The sequence below is a fragment of the Patiria miniata genome, unplaced genomic scaffold, assembly GCF_015706575.1.
Source record: "Patiria miniata isolate m_02_andy unplaced genomic scaffold, ASM1570657v1 HiC_scaffold_17, whole genome shotgun sequence".
Lineage (NCBI taxonomy): Eukaryota > Metazoa > Echinodermata > Asteroidea > Valvatida > Asterinidae > Patiria > Patiria miniata.
Window position 1 is genome coordinate 11995050 of NW_024037055.1, and position 20996 is coordinate 12016045.

General features: G+C 38.8%; 1 long non-coding RNA gene across 2 annotated transcripts in view; it reads right to left on the minus strand.

Moving 5' to 3' along the window:
- Positions 1–210: 210 nt before the first annotated feature.
- LOC119723838 overlaps positions 211–20996 on the minus strand; it is a 40254-nt gene continuing 19468 nt past the window's right edge. Inside the window, exons 3-5 of one of the 2 annotated variants that reach the window (XR_005270587.1) lie at positions 15328–15606; positions 13362–13429; positions 211–1962 (exon numbers count right to left, since the gene is read on the minus strand). This is a non-coding gene — a long non-coding RNA (uncharacterized LOC119723838). Of the gene's footprint in view, positions 1963–13361; positions 13430–15327; positions 15777–20996 lie in introns of those variants that run through there. The other variant, XR_005270586.1, reaches the window with a different exon arrangement.

A 20996-nucleotide genomic window follows, 5' to 3' on the forward strand; every position in this document is an offset into this window, starting at 1 on the left:
GGAATAAATGTATTACACTGCAGGGATTAACAATTTATGCAAATTAGGTATATTTAGGGTCAAAATTAAGGGTGGCATCCACCTGCATTTTCTTCTCCACCCTTTGACTGATTGATCTGACATGGTTGCCTGCTATTACCAAAATATGCCGTCCTCTATATTAGCAAGTAACGAAAGTTACACGAATGAATACAGCAAAGGACAGGGAAAAAAAGGAAACGTTTGTTTTATGAGTGAATATCCACCTATAAATGAAGTTAGCACGCTCTACTTCACCTCTTAATGCAACAAATCGGGGTGAAAACAAATGGTGATAGGAACCTTGCAGTTTTCGTGCATAAAGATCATCAGTTTTCCGTCAACTTTTGCTTAAGCACAGCTCTCATGATTTTATTCAATACAAAACAGTTTCTTCTTTGTATTAAAAGGATGATACTCCTGAGATTCTTATCAATTTCGTAGAAATTATTGTTACGATTGAACATCATGACCTGCATAGTAAATCTTCAGTCACAACTATAATCAACAATTTAGTTTCTTTCCACCAACCAACCGCGAAATGCTTCAGTCAACATTTTAAAATGCACGGGATGGACTACTGATAAAAATAAGTAAACGCAATATAAAGTTGTGAAAAGTCTGTCATCTGGAGGAGACAATGGATATAAATACATGTTTAGATTTGTGGCATATACTCCACCTCAACAGAAATACTCTTCTGTTTAATACAACCTATATTCCCTCGGGGTCCAGGAGCCCTTCATTGTCTATTTATCACTAATAATATTTTATATTATTTTTTGTATTGCATTTTGAAATAGTTGTTAAATTGTTTGGAAGAAAAAGGCTCTGGAAATATGCCATGTTTTCAAAAACAAAGTTGCGAAAATGAACACGCACCTGATACCATTTAGTCACTCTCGGGATGAATTCAAATAATTGCCTTTTAGTTTATAACCAATTGTAAATTAAAAAAAACCCTTCAATTAAACTGAAGCATTAAAAAATCAAAATATAATTATTTAAATGTAACCTTGTTAACAAACATATTTTGATAGAATCATTGCCCTTCCAGATTATAAGCTGTGATATACTATAGCGTTGGAGTGGGTGTTTGTGAAGGGAAAACACGCCAGAGAAGTACCAGAAAGCATGTCTCCAAAGCGGAGTAAAAAAGATTGCTGGAGTGGCGATGGGTTAAATAATGAAAAGTTGCCTTTTTCTCCCTATAATATTGTGAAATACAGAGCAATTCACTGCTGTCTGTGTATGTATTCGTGTCCAAACTTTCCACAAATGAACACCAGCTGTTTACGTGGTCAGTGTGACATATAGACTGAGTGAACAACCACATTTGAGATCGTTAAAAATTGCCAGATATCGTGCGTCCATAGCCCGACAAACTACGTTTGGTCGACAAGTACTTGCTCTGCCAGATTAATCAACCGGCGGTATCTTCTCTAATCAATCACCAAGTTGGGTATTACATTTTGGCGGGGTAACACTTTTTCTTTGTACAGCCGCCATTAAAGTCAGACAACTGTTTTTCGTTTCAACGAGTTATACAGTCAACTAAAGATAATTCAATCGATTCATGAAAATAAGAAATTTGAATGTCCGCTGAGGGAACGAATGTATTAATTAGAAAATGACAATAACGTTTTCAGGAGTACCCAATTCTTAAACGGATTAATTTAGTTAGTATCTTATCGCAACATTTACAATTGTCTTTAGTGCTAAACCATCCTAATGTTAGTACCCAGCGAGATGATGATGTTCATCATAATTGTTAATGTGTATCTTTTCTATGATGGCAGATACTGGATTGCAAGGGATGCAAAAGCACTCAGTCACCGCCTATACATACTATTTGAGAAAGTCAAGCCACAGCGTAATGTCTTGTGAGATTCCGGCAGTGTTGCTAACACTGATGACTGAGGAGTTAACGTCTTCGTCTTCAACCTGTCATAGCAGAAAAACAACAACAAAAGAAACCAACGTTAACACCGTTCATCGTCCACTCAATATCATAAGCCATGGAGAATGTGCATACATGTTGTATATTGTTTGAACCATAACACAAACAAAATGAGTATCAGAGAGACAACAAAGAAAGTGAATACACTTAATTAATAGCATAGCATAGTTACCCCCCCCCCCCCACACCAAAAAAATGGTCAATGTTAAAAAAAACCTAAATTGTTCATGTTCCCTAAACCACGACAGTTCACTTCCACCATCAGGCCGCTTACGAAATGCTCTTCCTGTTATGCAGTACTGCTATGAGACCAAAGGGAAGCTGTAGCAATGAGGTTAATCGCTATCTGGGTGGTAAGTTGTCGGCAGTCTACAAAATGATAGTTTCGTATTGCTAATGCCCAGATATCGCCTTGCTAATAGATAATTAAGAATAGTGTCAACACTCAATACTGCAAATCTGGATTCACTACTTCAGGCAGTTGATATTTAAAAATGCATTGACTGCAACGCCTCATCCACCCCCCCCCCGCCCGATAGTCACCCCTTTGGATATTCCTGGATCCGCTACTAAGCATGTACTTTAAGGGCGTGCGTTCAAAGAATTTTCTTAAAGGTTTCCACGGCCTGATCACTGCTTGCTTGATCACAGCTGTGATTTTGACAGAATAGTTTTTGAAAATTTATACAGCAACGTATTGGGAGATGCCATAACAGTTAAATATTAGATCCCGTAATTATGTTGGCACGCAACCAAGTGAGAACAGGGTTCATCCTCCGTCCGTGACCCAGGATGGTGGTAAACTAACCCATTCTATGCAGGAACAGCTTGTTTGTTCCAGGCTTCGCCTCACAGCACTTTCATATCACCGCATCGCGCATGGACGCTCACGCACAAAACCCAAATTTAAACGAAAACCATTTTTCAGAGTATAAAGGAAACCGGGAAATAATAGGGAGTTTTTTTCTGTTAGCCGCCTGGATGAAGGGTAGTCAGTAGACCGAATAAATCAACCCAGTTTCTTGTTTGTTAACCAAAAAACTGTGCTTAAACCAGGAACTGAAATTGAAAATTCTAGTGTGGACGTGACATTTTCTGAATTCCATGTGAATCAATCATATTTCCTCGTCAATTTAGTTCACAGCTTTTACATTATTTTGCTTAGCGTCATCGAATGGATAGTGATTTTGCTAATTAAATTCCTCATTATATACGGTGAAACTCCCCTTTTCCATTGAAAATATAGTTTCCAGTCTAAATTCTTCCAGATCTCACTATCATTCCTGCAAACATTTTGATATTTTTCCTTTACAAAAAAATCCCAATTATTGACTTAATTTTGTATTATTTTTCTCTTATTCCAAACGACGCTTCCTCGCATGTCGTTTACTAATTTTCATTCCGTTATGAAATCTTGCACTTCGAGCAACGGTGTATGAGAAATTGGAGTTGTTGGTATATATCTCTTCCTGTTTCAAATGTGCAACTTATTCTACTCTATTATCAGAGGGGCAGGGTTACAAGGGTCTATCAGCTACAAAGCATGCCGTCAAAATGAGCAAAAGAAAACTATGGTGGCGCTCTATAAATCAGACCACCACTATAGCACAACTGTATAATACAGAAGTAATGCAAGAAAGGCCATTATTATTTTAAATACTTGCATCATTTGGAAGCAATAATAGTATTCAAAAGTTTCTTGGAAACCTTTTAATTATGGTAAAAATTGTACAGAAAAAACTATCATGAAGAAACGGATGAAATTAAAACCGCCCTCAGACGGCAGCACGAGATATATATTGTTAAGTCTTGGTTTTTTTCACTGGTTGTTCTTCTAGTACCTTCGTTAAATTTAAAAATATGTTTTTTTTTTCCTTGCTGGATCTACGAATAAATTTCAATTTTTTTTTATAACTTGCACTGCCGCTTTTCAACAACCATTCGGTTTTTACCTTCATTGTGTGGTTTCCAAGTTCTTCATTATTCCCCTGTCAATAGCCCGCAGCTATAGGAGAATCGCTTAGTTGGATTTTTGAATTCTTTTCAGAACTCCCCAGAGGTCATGACCTTAGCGACTGACCTAGCCTCGCCTCAGGCGTTCTACCCACTCCGACCACTGCTACCAGTACCAGAATGAAAGGACCCGAATACCGGATTTGATGAAATGACAAAGCGGCTGGTTCCAGCATGTCTGGTACAAGGGCATTTCTTTGGCAGGATAATTGATATTGGGAGTATTTGCATGGCGTTCGGGTATTTATTCGGGGTCGCAACTCAACCACATGATGGATTTATAAAGTCTAGCGAGTGAGTTGGTACACCGAATACTTTGAAAAGGCGATACGGTCCATAGCGTGCTACTGGCGGTATGCTTCATACATTTTATTACACCAACGTAAGAGTTCCATTGCATGGTTGTAGTCACAATTAGCACACATAAAGTTAAATAAAAGTAGATGAGAAACATTGACACAGCACAAACATGTAATTGTGATACTTACTCGGCAAGCTTTATATATCACGTGTCACTGAAGACAAAATCCAGGACAATGTGTTTATTATTCGCGTTAAATACAGGATGAAAAATAAACACGCCCGGTTCTGTTTATGTCCTATAAGCCGATAAACGAAAGTTCAATGTTATAAACCCGTATAAGAGTTCATCTAATTTTTCCGGACAGTTTGAAACTTTAAAAAGAGACGAATGTTGACCTGTCTTCCTTCGGCGTTATGCATGGAATATTCATAATGTTTCATACAGGGTTGGTTTTGTTATCACGTATAAATGATAACAAATAATTGAAAAGATTATTGAAACACATGAATCTTCGACTGTTAATCGCATGGTAATCTTTCCACTTAACGATAATTGTCTATTTGAACATTAATTTAATAGTAGGATGGATATTACATTGATCCCTTGATACATGCGATGCGGTGTATAAAAATACATTGTGAACATTGTACTCGAGGAATTCATAATATAAACATGTCTGAAACTCTGAATACTTCAAACTATATTCAAAGAAACGGTTGATTTTCAATCCTTATCAACTCTCAGAGACTAGCAAAATACACTGTATCTCGAATGTGGAAGGTTCGCAGAGTAGTAGATGTTGATCGAGCAGCCCGGGAACAGGCAGGCATAGGCCTACGTGGTTATTGACCGGATGTCCACGCTCCGGCCCCGGGCCCGTGCCTTTCAATCAGCAGGCTTCGTGATTCCATACTTCTGCGGAGACGTTTTTTTTTCTCAAAAATAACGAAATCTCCTCCAAAACACATTTTTCACGAAAGGAACGGTTTCGAGGGTTACAATGAATATCACATATTTAACACACCTCCCTTAAAGTTTACAAATTATCTCCAGGATTTATGAATTCGTCCGATTCTCAAAGCGACTTGCATTGCGTTTTAACTATACATACTGAAAACCTCCGTCCCGGGCCATGCACATTACACTAATTTAGATGAACTTTATTCAAAAATAAAGAGCTAATTCGTCATTATGTGGCGCCCATAGTACGTGATCACGTGTGATAAATCGATGTGACATCACAATGGGGTTAAGCATTGAAGACAAAATATCGAATAACAATAAGCTTTAAATGGTTAGGCCGTTAAGAAGATGCTGGTTAATGGCACACCTTTTTGTAATGCGGATGCGGGCTCGTATTGACTGTTGTGGAGTGAACTGTCTTTTTTGTTGCTTTTCCGTTAAGTTCATAAAAGGTTAAAACATACTTTCAGAAGTTTCCATCATTATTATACAATTTAATTGCGTCAGCGGTGTGAGTGAACAAAGCTTACTCGTTTATCAAACTTTTTGTTTGTTGAACTCGTTAACCTTTTCCTTCGAAGCTGCAACATATAATTTTGGCTCTGAATCTTCGACAGATTCTCACGTGAAAATGACACCAACATGGAAACAATTCTCTTTACAACAAAAATGCATTTGCTGACGAGCATATACACTGCAAAGGCGTCCCTAAATGTAATAACAATACACAATCATATGACAACGTTATCAGACCAAGGAAACAATCGATTGCCTTGCGTGCTTCAATTGCAAAGCTCTGTATATTATGAATTTGTCGATGATCCATTTGGTTAAGTTATCAATCCTTTCAAACCCTTGACGGCCAGCCAGCAACACCGCCATAAACCTTCCCAAGCAACAGTTACATAACGCCCAACTGATGCATTCTGGTATCAAAGAGGCATTTTAATTACCCAAGGTGCCAAAAGCCACCCAACCAATACAATCTTTTTCCAACCACAGTAGAAAGAGAAAATGTTCCTTTCTTCCCTGTGGGGGGTACCGTCGAATGGGAAATGTTATGAAGCGTGGGATGTATAGCCACCACACAATAGCAAACGAGCCATCAAACTTTGGCCATTAAACACTGCCATCACGCCCTGATGGATTCATTTTATCTTCGTCCATCCACTTTTTTTCAAGGAACTGGATATGCTCCTTCACGGCTTAATGATTGCCTCTTTATGGCGTCAGTCGGTCATTCTATTCAAATTCGGGGAATGACGGGCCCATGAAGCACCTATTATAACACTTCTAAGCCTTAAACCACTACCCTAAGTGCTGAGATTGCAAAATACTATTTATGCATTGTGTGATCTAAAACCGTGGAGTGATTGGATTTCCACCATAAAGTTCTGTATCCCCAGGGCCTTACTTCAATGTAAATACTTTCGGTTGGTTTCCATCAGCGAAAGCTTGCTGCTATATATCCTCCTGTCATCCCTATTAATTTACACGTTCCACATACATAATATATGTATTCTAACACGAGATACGTTATCAACATTTATTCGATAATAACATAATCTCTGGCATGATTTTGAGTTGCTTTAGGTTTCATTAAAAGAGCAAATTTTATTTAAAAAAAAACACCTCTCCTTTCCGTTATTCTGATTCGTTCTCAAAGTTTTACTCGAAAAGAAACAATCTTGTATGTATGATCGCGATTACTCTACATGATGATGTTCCGAGACAGAAAAATAAGCTTTGGCGCTACATTCTTGTGATTTCTCATCAGGATTATCAACCTTAACACTGCACAAGAATTCAAGTCATCGCAACAGTCAAAAGTTTTACTACTGGATGGCCTGAATTGATTGCCAACAACCTGTCCATCACAAGGACATAAGCGGCGTGATTTCGGACATTGCTGGTTACACGGTCTAGTCTGGCCGAGTCCTTTCTCCATGCATTCAGTATGCTGGACATAATCCATGGCTGGATTCACAACCAGCGAAATGCCAAAATCAGTCTGTTCCACTAAAGTATAAATTATTGGATGGTTAATGAAAACAATATACAAATGTATTGCTCAAAACTAACAAATAACTGTTTGATGAGGTGACTGCATGGGCGATTCTTTATTAATTAAAGGATGGAAATTACATTCTTCTTTAAAGGACCCACACAATCATAGTCATGTTGATAACTACATGTACATAACCCACTCAATCATAGTCATGTTGATAACAAGGGGGCCTACAGAACCTCCGCAGCGAGCGGAAGTCGAAAGTGAACCACAATAACAACTCTCTCAATGTATATTTGTCAATTGCAAATGGGTGAAAAACTTCTTCGTTTTTCTTCAGAATTCCAATTTACACACTGGATTCCCCTACACAGTATATACTCAACTTTGAGCACTGGTGTCAAGAGTTTGTATCCTCTCATGACAGACTAATCCACAGACGTACGACAGATAATGCATTTCGGCTATGACGAGTTCTAAACAAGGACACAAAAGACCCCGATCGATAAGTTCTGAAAACCTTAGTGGACCTCCAATGCTTTTCACCCATCACTCCCGTCACAAATTCCTCGGTGGTCGTGGATTAGAACCAACGATGAACCCAGTGGAAACATTTCGGTCATCTTAATTTATCATCGCTTGAGTTGATCTATAAGTACCTTGGATGTTTATTACTCATGGAGAAAGAGAGAGAATATCCTTCGGAAACAAATTCGAGAACAGAGATGTTGAGAAACTACCGTAAAGGTGACCTGTCACCGTGTATTACAATTGCATTTGCGTATTCCACTTATTACTAGGCCATGTACCATTGAGGCAGAAAAAGGTACTAAAATAAAATAAAAACTTGTCTCCCCACCGAAGCATTTCCACAAACAATCGTTGTTTCCATTTCTATTACTATTACAGAACTGAATATTTTGATGTGAATTTAAGCAGCAGCGTCCTGCAAAGATGAAATCTTCAATCTCAATTTTCTCTTGCTAATAGCGTGACTTAGCTTTGCACTTTTGCGAGAGTGTCTTTGGAGACATAACAAGGAACCATCAATGCGCTTTCAGTGGTCTTAATAGAAGGCTGGGTTTTAGTTTCGGTGACTATTGTTTGGTCCTCTTAAAAAAGGAACAAATTGTCCGAAAATCTACGGTAACAAATCACAGACGTAGACTTCGCTATGTATTTCCTACACTGCTCCCTCCGTTGAGGGCTACATAACAGGATACTGTGCGTCAATGGAATCTACTCTTCTATCCTACTCGCTTTTCAAGGCTTTGAGGACAATACGACAAAACCGAAGAAGAAATCCCCATAGAATACTCGCTAATGAATGGATTAGGGTCTACATTTTCAAAGGCCTATTTCTGTTTCACTGTGTTTGTCAAGGTAGTCGCTCTCATTCAAGTCATAAACTTGCCAAGGTGACTAATAGTTGTCCAGCAAATTTTCACACTTTTTGGGTCTAAAAAATATCTCAACTGATGTAGTAGGCTAATGATCGGCTTTACAGAAAACCCTATATTGGCAACAGCAAATTAAAAAAAAAAGAGCTCAAGCAGCTGCAACACTGTTTTAGTAGTGATTATGGAAATTGGCACGAAATGCAAAATTCTAACTGGATTTATGTTTTTCGATAACCAACGTCAGCGAGGGTCAGTGCATGGTCGTTCAGTTGAGTTCCCCTTGTGAATTTTAGCAAGAAAAACACCCCTGAATGGGTGGATAAACAACTTTGTTAGCCTTCCTGGTTCTGTGTATCGCCCTCGGATCGGGTTGATGGGAGTTAGTATTAACGCCAGTAGGGCGAGTGACCCGTACAAAATGCGCCTGAACCAGCTTGGATTGAAACTAAATTCTCCTGGGTACCATCCAAGAGGAATAAAGTGCTTGTGCAGGGAGGCAGAAGCCTTACAAATCACACACACACACCACGGGGAAGTCTACATGCTTGCAGCTCAGGGTAAAATCAGCTCATTTCTTTTTATCCTGCGGCGAAAAATAAAACCTTTTGTTCGTGAAGTACGCTGGCCCGAGGTCAATGAAACTTGTTTGCCGAAAAGTTCATGCGAGAGAATGAAATAGTGGTCTAGTTTGGTAGTGTCTCGTATATAATGCGTTACTTGTCATCATCGCTTTAGTAATTTAAATGCCTTCTGTGTAACACTTTTATGCTTGTCTATCTGAACGACAGTAGGAGTTGTTTTCACTCAATGCAGAACGTTGTCAAACGCGAACGTGCATTGTTTAGCAATAACGTCCAAAATAGAGAGATAACTCCAACGGAGGAGGTGGTTCAGCATTACGGTATAGTCTACGTACTTGACGTACGAGTGTTGTAATCACAGACAGCGCCCCGAGGGTCAGATGGTGTCCAGCCCCAAACTACATGTGGATACCATGTTTCTTATGCTTATTAACCTACGGATATACTCCTTACATTGCAGAAATTAAATTAAAATACTGAAGGTTTTTTAACGTGTGGTATCGTTCAATATTGCCAACTAATGACCTCAGGTACAAAATGTGTATAATAAGCGAGGCACATATGTGGGCCACAAAGAAGAGATTAAATTAGGGAAAATGTGGGATATTTGGAACGTGACATAAATACGAAACAATTTCCTGTTTTAGTTTACGTCACAAACTTCCTCATACGTTCAAGCTGTCAAATGGCACATATCAAATTTCATTGCTTGGTTCAAACCTATCATCACCAATGTTAAACAATGCAGTCCTGTAGCAAAGTATCAGCTTTTCGACTAGTATTTTGGCAAGAAATCGCCTTATGCACATCTAAGTGTTGACGGAAGAGATAATCACAAAATGACGAGGGTAGAGGCAGGGACATTTTGGATATAATGTAGCCCCAATGTTGTTGTACAACTGAACAAATTATATTCAAATACCCGTTTTGAATTACAATGTATATTGTAAGTTAACACGCTTTTATCAATTTGAATTTTGTACGAAGGTAAGTCGAATAGGCCTACGTTTTTTTGTGATAGATGTTGGTCGTTATGATCGTACATACTTGTATATGTACAGGATGCGAACACAAATCTGAGTTTGTTGGTCTATTGCGTGATGTGCGTGCTGGCCCTTATGGCCTGGTATTGTTTTTATTTTTAATGAATTCATCGTGAAATCATAACCACCTCCGGTCAAGATCAGTTGTCAAACAACGTAACATCTTTGCCCCAGACAGGCTTCATTCCCTATTCAATCGGCCGTTTGAGTCCGTTACCGAGCGTAGTGCATCCCGCTTACGGGCCAAGCGACCCCAGTTTCCCCCCGTCTAGCGATGCATTGAGTCTTCCCACCGACAGTCGATAAACCTTAAGCAAACTCGGCTGCCGATCAATACCTGGCAATACCCGGCGGGGACCGGGGTTTGAAGTCTGCCGACACAATTTCATTTCCCGGTTATTCCATTTTTGGGTTTATCCCCTTCGCCCACCTCAAAAAGGAGACAGCGGGCTAAAAGGTGCAGGGATGTAGTGCGTGGATGTGGTGTCTTATGAAAGATAGCAGACATCTGATGGAATAAAGACACTGTAATACTGCAGTGTATTATCAGAGGTTGGAATCATTCTTGTTGCCCCAAAAGGCAACGTATCGACTCAAAAAGAGAGCAAGGGGTAGCTGCTAGCCTCATGTGGTGAGTCACATGTGCTCCGCGTTCAATTACACATTTAGAATACATCAAAGTTTTCTGATAACACAAACATAACCCGAAGCAGCTATACTATACGTCAGACATTTCTGGCTATTTTGCTTATCTATTTTTGCTTGTTATCTTCTAAAGATTATTACTTAGAATGTTGGAATTCTGAAACAACTTTTCACAACTTCATTACTCTGACATCAGGGCCGTAGCTAGGGTTTGGCCGGGTGGGGTTGTAATATGGCTCTGGTTTTGTTTTGGCTATCCACTTTTAATAATATTCACCGTCAAAAGATTGTTTTCATGATTAGATATCGTGTGTTCTAACAGAACTATCAAGTTTAGTTTAAAAGAGTCCATCACGAAAAGGTCGATTTGTTAAAACTCAGCTCCAATGCCACTGTTTGCCAACCCTTCATATCCAATTCGTTAACCATGGTATGATGCATGTAAATTGTGTCATGATCTTTTCATGAATGCATAAACAATTACCTTATAAGTAAAGTTTTAACTGACTGCATTTAAAGAGTGTGTAAATGACACAATGAATCATGAATGTAGAAAGTGATTGTTTAGTCTCTTTGTCCATGCTCTTTAACAAATTTGATATTTTTTCTTACGAATTTTTGACATTTAAATGTTTCATTTCAACGGAAAAAAAATTGGAAGTGACTTAACGCACGGAAGAGATGCTTACATCGTTAAAGGCAGGAGCGGACGGGGTTCGTGTGTGCATGAGTACGGCCGGCTGACTGTGTCAAGCCACATCGTCTATTGTACCCTTATACCCGTACCAAGTATCCGGTTTGTCCGATGACAGGTATAATAGTTACAGTTTCATGCAGCTTGTACTTCAGTATACAGGGTGAGTAAAAATAAAAAGGAAACCCAAATGGCATGACCATTTTCTTAATAAAGTTCTGCATGAAGCACATGCACATGTGAATTGTTTTCGTTTTGCTGAAAGAACACTAAATGCCTGTTTGTGATCCGTGGACAAAACTTTAAAACGGTGGTTGTGTTTAAAATTCCATACTTTGAAAAGCACATGAGTGATTTGAATGATTGATGTACTAGAAGAAAGCTTAGTAATTGGACTTTCATATCCTAGATTTTGATAGTGCTACATCCGAAATTCATTAACAAATTGGTCCTGCCATTTGGTTTCTTTTTTTTAATCAACCTGTATGGCAACAATTTCGATTGCTAGATTTACTATGAAATTATGTTGGAAATCGTTCAAACAATAATGAACATTGTTCGTCCATTCGGTGCTGACTGTGATTCTTCCTATTTCCCTTCCATTTGCTTTTGAAACTTCGCACTGTCATTTACAAAACCTAATTTTGGTGTGCTATTGTATACCAATACCATTATAAATGCTTTTGTTGAAACATAAGTGAAAGATAGGTACAATAACATAAGTGGTATTTTCCGTTGAAACATTTTTAAAATGTGTACAACTTATAGAGCGAAGACCGGACAAAAAGTGTTTTTATTTGGATGATGGACAGCTGAAGAAAGTAATATTGTGATGATCCTTTATTGACTTGTCAAACACCAATAGCATGTAATGATGTCAAGGAACCAACCGTCTGAATGAAAGCAAGACAGTGACTATCACATAGGAGAAAGCCCCTGCATATTAATTTGCCTTCATCATCTGTAAATGAGCAACAAATAAGTACATTTACACGTCCACCATACGTCGTCTCCTGGGTTTTCGATTACCTCAATTTCATTACGATTATTCATGGCAGGTCTGTTGTAGTGTTGTTAGTAGCACTACGTTGTGCTGATGTCGCTATGGGCAAACCCCTGGGAGATATTATGATCCAACCCAAGGCCTGCAATGATTAGGCTTACTAGCGTCATCCTCGCTGGCTCATTTTGTAGGCACACTATTTTAATTGATAACACGAAGGATTGACTTGACGTCTATCTCCATATTCAAACCCCACACCAAGATTCCAATCACCCTTGGATATCAGATTCAGACTAAAACCACCCGTCAAATATTTATTTCATTTTTAACAATAGTCATTTTAAAACGGTCTTTTCACACTGGTGCACGAAATACCAATCGAAATACCATTTTATTGACTTACCGGGTATATGAAACAAAAGATTTTCAAGAAGAGTTTATGCAACAACATGATTTTGTTTGGATTTAATACAACAAACACATATTTGAAAGGCTGCTTTTTGGGGATCCGGCTGTGTAAGGCAAAATAGACCTATGAACAGAGGTATTATACTGAACTTACTATGGTCTAATTCAATCGCTACAATAACAAACCGAAAGCAAAACCTCTCATTGCATGGGATCATTTAACATCAGGCTAATTGCCAGAATTTAACATAATACAATTTCGTAATCGATTTCACATGTACTCCCATAGAATCTGAAATGATAGAATCTGAAAAACATTACCTTGATTTCATGAATGATGAGGCAGTCGAACTCGTCCTAAGACGACATGTTGTTTCCCTCAAATTCATCTGTAAGGAAAAAAAGTGTACACTTACTCAACCGAATATCCAGCACATGACACGCTCCCGAACTGTTTTGTAAGAGACTTATTGACGATACTGTGCAAAAACTATCACCATTTGTGTTCCATACTGAACCGTATTTGTCAAGTGATTCAATATTGCTACAACCTGATGTTGATTTTATGACGAAGTTTTAGTGAGCGCATTGAAAGGTGGTTCGAACCGCCAATATAGCCCAAATACAAAATTGAGGAAAACAAGTACGATCTTAGCTTTCCATGAACTTTTCAATTTGTAAATGCATCACCATTACTGAAACATAAACATCTAACCTACATTAATAAGGATAAAAATAACACCCCAACAAGAAGAATTTACTGAACAAACAGCAAAAGTGTGTTCTAAAACACTTCTCACATATTATTCACATGCAGTTACTGTAAACTTATTGTAAATACTAAGAAGTCGTCAATATACCAGAATAAACCATACTTATAGTTCTCTCTGAAAATCTGAACACAAAAAAATTGCTAAAACCGTCACAGTGTTGTACGTAACTCTTGAAAACTTGATAGAAATAAAAATAAAAAATCGTTTCAATAATACCACTCTTTAAAGTCACATCATTAGACCATTACAGAAGAGTTACATCTGTCATTCGAAACACATGTTGCCTCTTCAGTGTAATTTTACGAGAAATCATTTTCAATATTAAATATCTTGAAATTCGTTGATCCAATTCTTTGTCAATTTCAAGTTGAAATAGTTTGGGATTTATCTGATGCAAACTTCACGTGGTAGGTGGCACTCTAACTGTTTGCTAGGAATTGGGGTTGGAATATCAGCTATTCGGGGATTCTTTACATAGTTTTCAAGACTAAGCACATTATTATAGGCTCATAACGGAACGTAATAAACAACCTTAAATGACAAGATACGAAGGTACAACCTAAGAAAAACAAATGTTGAACCATTCCTAACCACTTTACAGCTCATGAACACGCAACAGTGATATTCGTCATCCCTCTTGCAACTCAAAGAATTTCCTTGTGACACATGTATGTCGGTCTGGGGTAGCAGTCAACTTTGGAAAGATTCCCATATCTGGCCATCACTAATTTTTTCCTTCAGTGACCTAACAGCCATCAGAAAGTGATAATATGCCCTAAAAAGTAAAATTTAGCTGGGAAAATATTGAAGTTTTTACTAAGAAAACACTTAGAAATGTCAGACCAGTCCCATAGGGTTTGTGCACAGGGTGACAAGTGATGGCTAGATATGGGAATCTTTCCTCAACTTTACCTGAGTAGGTCTACAAGTAATCATTTATACCCTCGATAAGTGTGGTAAGTTCAGAGACAAAAGTTAAAGTCTGAGGTTATAATGTCTGAAGCAAAGATGAATAATCATTCTTCCCATATTATTCTTTTACATTAAACGCTTAGTTTTTTGTCAGCGCTTCGTTTGATGAGATATGTGTATGTTTCAAACTCTAATTAGAACTAAATACTCAACAAGTATTCAAACATATACGCACATTACCCAAAAGCCTGTCCACGCGATTTGTTTCACAACTTAAATCGTTGTATAAATCAAATAAATACCAATGAGGCGTGTCTTAAGATAAAAAAAAACAACACATTTTCATGAAAAAGGATATTGCGACGCATAAAAGTATCAGTTGCATGCGCAAATAAATCATCCACCTACTAGGCTAAGCAACACGAATTCGTATGATATTTAACTATGCGTAACAAAAGGAGGCAAACAATCCTATTTTGTTTGAAAATACGTTGAAATATTGCATGTTTTTCATGCAAACAGGGGTAGTTTCAGCGCACGAATAATGACAGCAACTTTGTCGAATAAAATGGCGACTGCACGCTGGAATGGTCTCCCCTTACCTCATAGTACGATACGTGCTACAAAACAGTACACACGTACAGGGACTGTTGCGAACCACCTAGTGACGTCAGGTCATCGGCACACCCTCATTAGTAAACCGACCAGGAACCTTCCCCATTCCGCCTAAACCGTAGCCAGTCATTCCCATGAAATGCTACCCAGGCCAACACGGCAAAAACAGCACTCAAATTCCTGCTGGTCAACTTGATTTCTCTCGTACCGTACAGGCGAGAAGTATCGTCCGCATAGATCCATGGCTGACGACCACACTGGGAAGCCTACGGAACAAGCGTTCGGTTAATAATGCTTTAGTTCGAAGGGAAAAGAAACACGATTTGAAAAGAGAATAACGAATAAAGACTCGATCGTTGCAAGTTATTCAACGAAAATAAAGCCCGCCATGGCTATGCTTTGTGAGAATTATCCCCACGTATTGACCCTAGCCCATACAATATCGCAGCGTGTATAGCGCATTCACACAACCAAGCACACAGAACCTTGCGGAGAAAACCCGGTATTATTGGCTTTGCGCGCCCGATACAAAAAATACTTTTCTTCATTTGTCGTCAAAAAACCATAGAGGGGTTGAGGCTGAAAGGATTTTTTGAGGTGGCGAAATAAAGCGAAGAAAGGACCATATTGAGTCTTTTCGAGCAAGCTAATTCAATGTACATGTATATGTATTCAGCCCGGAACGAAAAGACATACAAATCGAATCTTAAGAATAGGAGGTAGCGTGTTCTGAGATAAAGACTGTGCCTTCGGCTGGCTTAATATTAATAATGAAAGAGTACTCTGCTGTTGAGACTATGCTCTTATCCGTGAAAACATCTCTTTTGTTCACGCCAATTACATTCTATTCAAGATATTCATTATTCCATACAAGATTCGATTCATTTCAGACCTCTCAATATGATGGAAATTAATTACACGTTCTTATGTTGTTGGGTTGTGTACTTCAAATTAGATTTGCATAATTGAATTTAGCATTACATTGTTTATGTAATTGCTGGTACATTTGAAGTACTTACAGTACAGTAAACCTCCGCCAGACACACCGTACAACAACTTACTGACAATTTATTAATTTCTTCACCCCATATTTGATATTTTATTGTGAATATTTAATCGTGAACACCAACCACTTCAAATTCTACAGACCATGACAAACTTGTAGCATATTAATAAAGTACAAAACTACTACACACAATTTGAGTTGAGTTTCAAAAAAAGAAAAGAATGTGTGGTATTACTGGAGGCAGTTCATCAAACTATATCTATTATTAGTTGTCTTTGTTTAAATCTATTATTTATAAGACTTTGATGGTAACAATTTCACCATGGTTCATAACAGTTTTAAAGCAAGTCCAGGTTCAGTTTCCATGTAAAACGTAGATCAATTAAAGACGTTAAGCACACGACTTCGCAAAAAAAAATCTACACGAAACTCAAACACCCACCCCTCCCAGTTAATAATACAAGATGAACAGACGGCAACTTAATATATAAACAGTGCTGAAAACAATGATTATCTCAACGAACAACAAACATTCCCATGATCGTGTATAACCATGGAGGAAGGAATAGATTATTTGACAATGTTGAACCCCTTCATCTGTTCAAACCAACGACCAAGACAAGGCAAGCCTTGCACCGCTGGTCCCATACTAGTCTGTAATTCTTTCCAATTGATCCAGAAAGGCTATTCTTTGAAAGTCTTTTCCTGCATGTTGTCTACACAATTGACCGGATTTATTGGCGTTACGTGGTAATCCTGTATGAAAGCACTGCCCGGGTCTCTCTCAACAGCCTACAAACAGTTTGAAGTCACAAGTGACAGTCAGTCAGTGGGATAGGTACAGAGAGGACACTTAGCTGGGGCCCCTGGAACCTGCCAAAATCCATTCCCTGAAAATGGGTAAAGGTAGACTGTGATGTTATCATCTACAGAATGAATGATGGAACAGCTCCCTCTGTTGATGAAACAACGAAGTCTTCGAAAAGGGTAGACTTTGAGCGGACATCTTTAAGGGTGAACTAAACAGGGTGAAACCTCGGGAAAAAAACGACAATTAAGAAGGCGTACGTTACATTTATTCATGCGTTTCCACTTTTACATGCATGTGCTTGCATTTGAGTTGAATTTTTTTTTTATGAGGGTTGTCTAGAGAAGAGACATCGAAATCAGTGATCATGCAGACTGATTATGGGCGTATCATACGATTTGATGTCCGTGTGTGATTATCAACATATAATTAAAACAAAGTTCAAGGTGCCAAGTATAATTATTGACAAAAATAACCGCCTGTCTCCTTACTTCTGCATTGTACAAAATATTGATGCCCTTTGACTGGGGGTTCTGTGGTGTTGATGTCATATTAGACAAATCATGCATGGTCTAAGCATGGGCGTCGCCAGGATTTTTTCCGGGGGGGAAACAAATTTTCCCCAAAAAATTCTTAACTTTTTCATTATATTCTCAATTTATCATTTTTCCGAGCGTGAGCAGGGGAGCATTTGCCTTACCCTCCCCCATCAAATAAACAGCAATATGGCTTCGCATCTCTTTTTCCTTTTCCCCCTCCCCCCCTCTTTTTTCCCCGTTTTCCAGGGGGGGGGGAGGGGCCCTTGCCCCCCCCCGACCCGCAAAGCCCATGAGTCTCAGTAGTCGTCTTATTGATTTCTGAGACGTTACATGATTCGGAAACCAAGAAATATGGAAACAACTTCATTCTTACAACATTAGGGCAATTCCACGGAGAATTGGACATGGCTGAAAAGTGAAAAAATTATACAAGCACACTCACTGCAGCACTCTACAAACTATGATGTGGCATCAAATTATGACCTTTCATTTTGATTGCTTTGTCAGTGAGATGGATTGTAGTTAAGTGTGGATTTTTTTGTCCAAACTCCTGTTTTGGCTAAAATTATGTATATTCGGAGGTCATTTTGGCGACTTGTTTTAACATGCGAAATGCAAGTGTTATTGTGGGTTTGTGTTTTTAAGGCAGAGAGAAGGTACATATTCTATGTCAAAAGAGCTTTTTTGTTTGGCTATTAGTTTCTCATATGTTTGAACTTGTGCGAGCGATGGGCGGACAAACTGCAAAGTAACGTAAATACATGTAGTACCCAAGATTTTTTTGGCAATGCTTTATCAATCTCCTCTATTCGTTTTGTTTGTAAATAATATTCCACATCAATCGTAACCTTATTTAAATATCCTATATCACTGTTGGTTGGTTGATTTATCATGTCTGTTCATATAAGCAAAAAGTGACAGTGATTGTTGCGTACATATTTTTATAGCAATAAAAAAAGAGAGTATAAGGCTCAAATAAGTTAAGTTCTTATATAAATCAAACCCCTTTTGAAAAGCGTAACCCATAAGTTCCCTTTTTTTTCAAACCTATATGTACATGTACAATGTTGATCCCCTGACAAACGTGAGGTGGGATACGTGGTATAGTACGAGACCCCCCCCCCCCATCACACCATAGCGTAGATGACACACCTTACTTCCTTTGATCGCAGCCGGTAATTCACCTTGCGGTAGGCAACCCACTGGGTGCAATTTCTCCCCTCTATTTTTCACTCTTCCACGATAATCAGCTTTACTCCAGGACCCCCAAAGGGCCACAAAGACCGATGCAACAAAGCAAGCTTTGGGGATCCCAAAGCCCCCTTTTCAGGGTCTTGGAGCGTCGTTTGCGCCTATTGTTATGGGTTCTTCTAATTATCTCCGGGACAAAAGGGGATCTGGAAGTAGGGTCAGAACACTCTTGTTTGTTAAGCAAAAAAGAGGGGAAAAAATTCACCCTTACAGTGCCGGTAGCTAGCTACCAGGGTCTCCCAACCCCACCAAGTTGGTTGGCTGAAGTGTCCCGACACCCACGCACTCAAGCCTAATTCGATTTCTACATACTGAGTCCGCGGTCGAATCTCATTATCACCCGTGGATTGGAGAAATTTGACAGTGCAATTATCCAGCACCGAAAACATCATTTACGACGGCGGCGGAACAGCGTTATTGTTCTGCTGTGAATGGGGCGATAATTTCGTTTGGGACTCTTCGCAAATATACAAGTGCACTATCAGAATGCCGGAGTCGCCAGCAGACCTCACTTATTGTATTCGTAAATTCCAGCACACTGCTTTAAAAAATCCTGCGTTTGGAACCAAACATATGACGAGATAACTAAAACTAATTATACTTCTCGTTTTAAAACTATTCAGTCAGTAATTAAATATGCATCGATGAGAATATAAAACGCAAAGAATACAGAAGACGGCTGAAGTTGGCCTGTCCCTATACCATCAATTTTGTCCGAGGTCTGACAGGGCGTAACGTTTTCCAATTGGAAAACACACCAGAACTATAAGCCTTACCTGGAGCAATTAAAGGCACGTAGGGACATTGGTAATTACCCGGAAACGTACATAAACCAATTTAACGAGAAATCCCAACTCAAAGAGAAAATAGGACTGGTACCAAATAGCATGTGAAATTATTCCGCCTGAAATGGTATCATTCGGAAGAAAACAATCATTGAAGATGGTTTAAGAAAATGTGTCCGCCGGCACAGTTTTATTAACTTGCGTTTAGATAGCAACAGAATCCAGTTACGAGACCCCAAAATTACTGTGCATATATTTATCTGTTTTCTCAAAATGTACATGGTATCCATTGAGCTGAACTTTCAGCAAGTTAATAATTATGCACCCTTCTTAAGAGCAATTTTGTTTCTTCAAACGAAAAAAATGCACAAAACGCAAATGATCCTAGGCCTACGCCTATGTAGGAAATGACAAGTAATACTAAAAGAAATAAGTCTGAATGCTGCACATTTGAAACAAATCACCCAAACAACGGTCGCTTTTGACGAAGAGCCTTTCCCCTCTGAGCACGAATGAGGGCGGGCCAATAGCGGCGGAAACTGGAACCGGATCACTATCCCATATCGGATTCGCTTTCCGTGCTCAGTGGAACTTGGCCAAAATGGGAAAATAATGGAACTATCATTGTTTCAAATTGTAGACACTCTGACCGAAAAAAAATATTCAATCATATACGGTTCACTCTACGTAAGACATCACATTATTCACAATTCTCATAAGTCAGTGTACCATAGAGCTGTTTGTCCCGGACAGACAATATTAGTCGAGCAACGTACAAGCACAAAACGGAATCTTCCTGCCCCCCACCTTCAAACTGAAGTTCAACCCCAGTCCAACTCGTCTTTTACGATTTTAGGCCAGTATCTCACCGTAAAATGAAACTCGCCTATATCCTTGATTTGAGAAAGAGGCAGGTATTCTCTCTGGTTCTAGAAATCATTTGCCCTTTTTCAGTCCATAGCCGTCGTCTGATTTCATGAGGCTAGGCAATGATTCTCTATATCCGATTTGTTGCCCTGTATGGGGAGCCACCGAACTTCCAGTCCACGTTATACGTTTAAGTGAATGTCAAGATAAACTAAAAACACTATTTTGTAACGAAGAATTGGCTGCACAATCTGAATAAACATAACCCTGCTACACGGCAAGGCATAATTGGCAAATGACAGAGATACGTGCACATAATTCAGGTTGGATATCTGCTTGTTACGCACACGAAGGGGTTGCTTCGATTTAACGTCCTCTTTGCAATCAGAATTCAAAATAT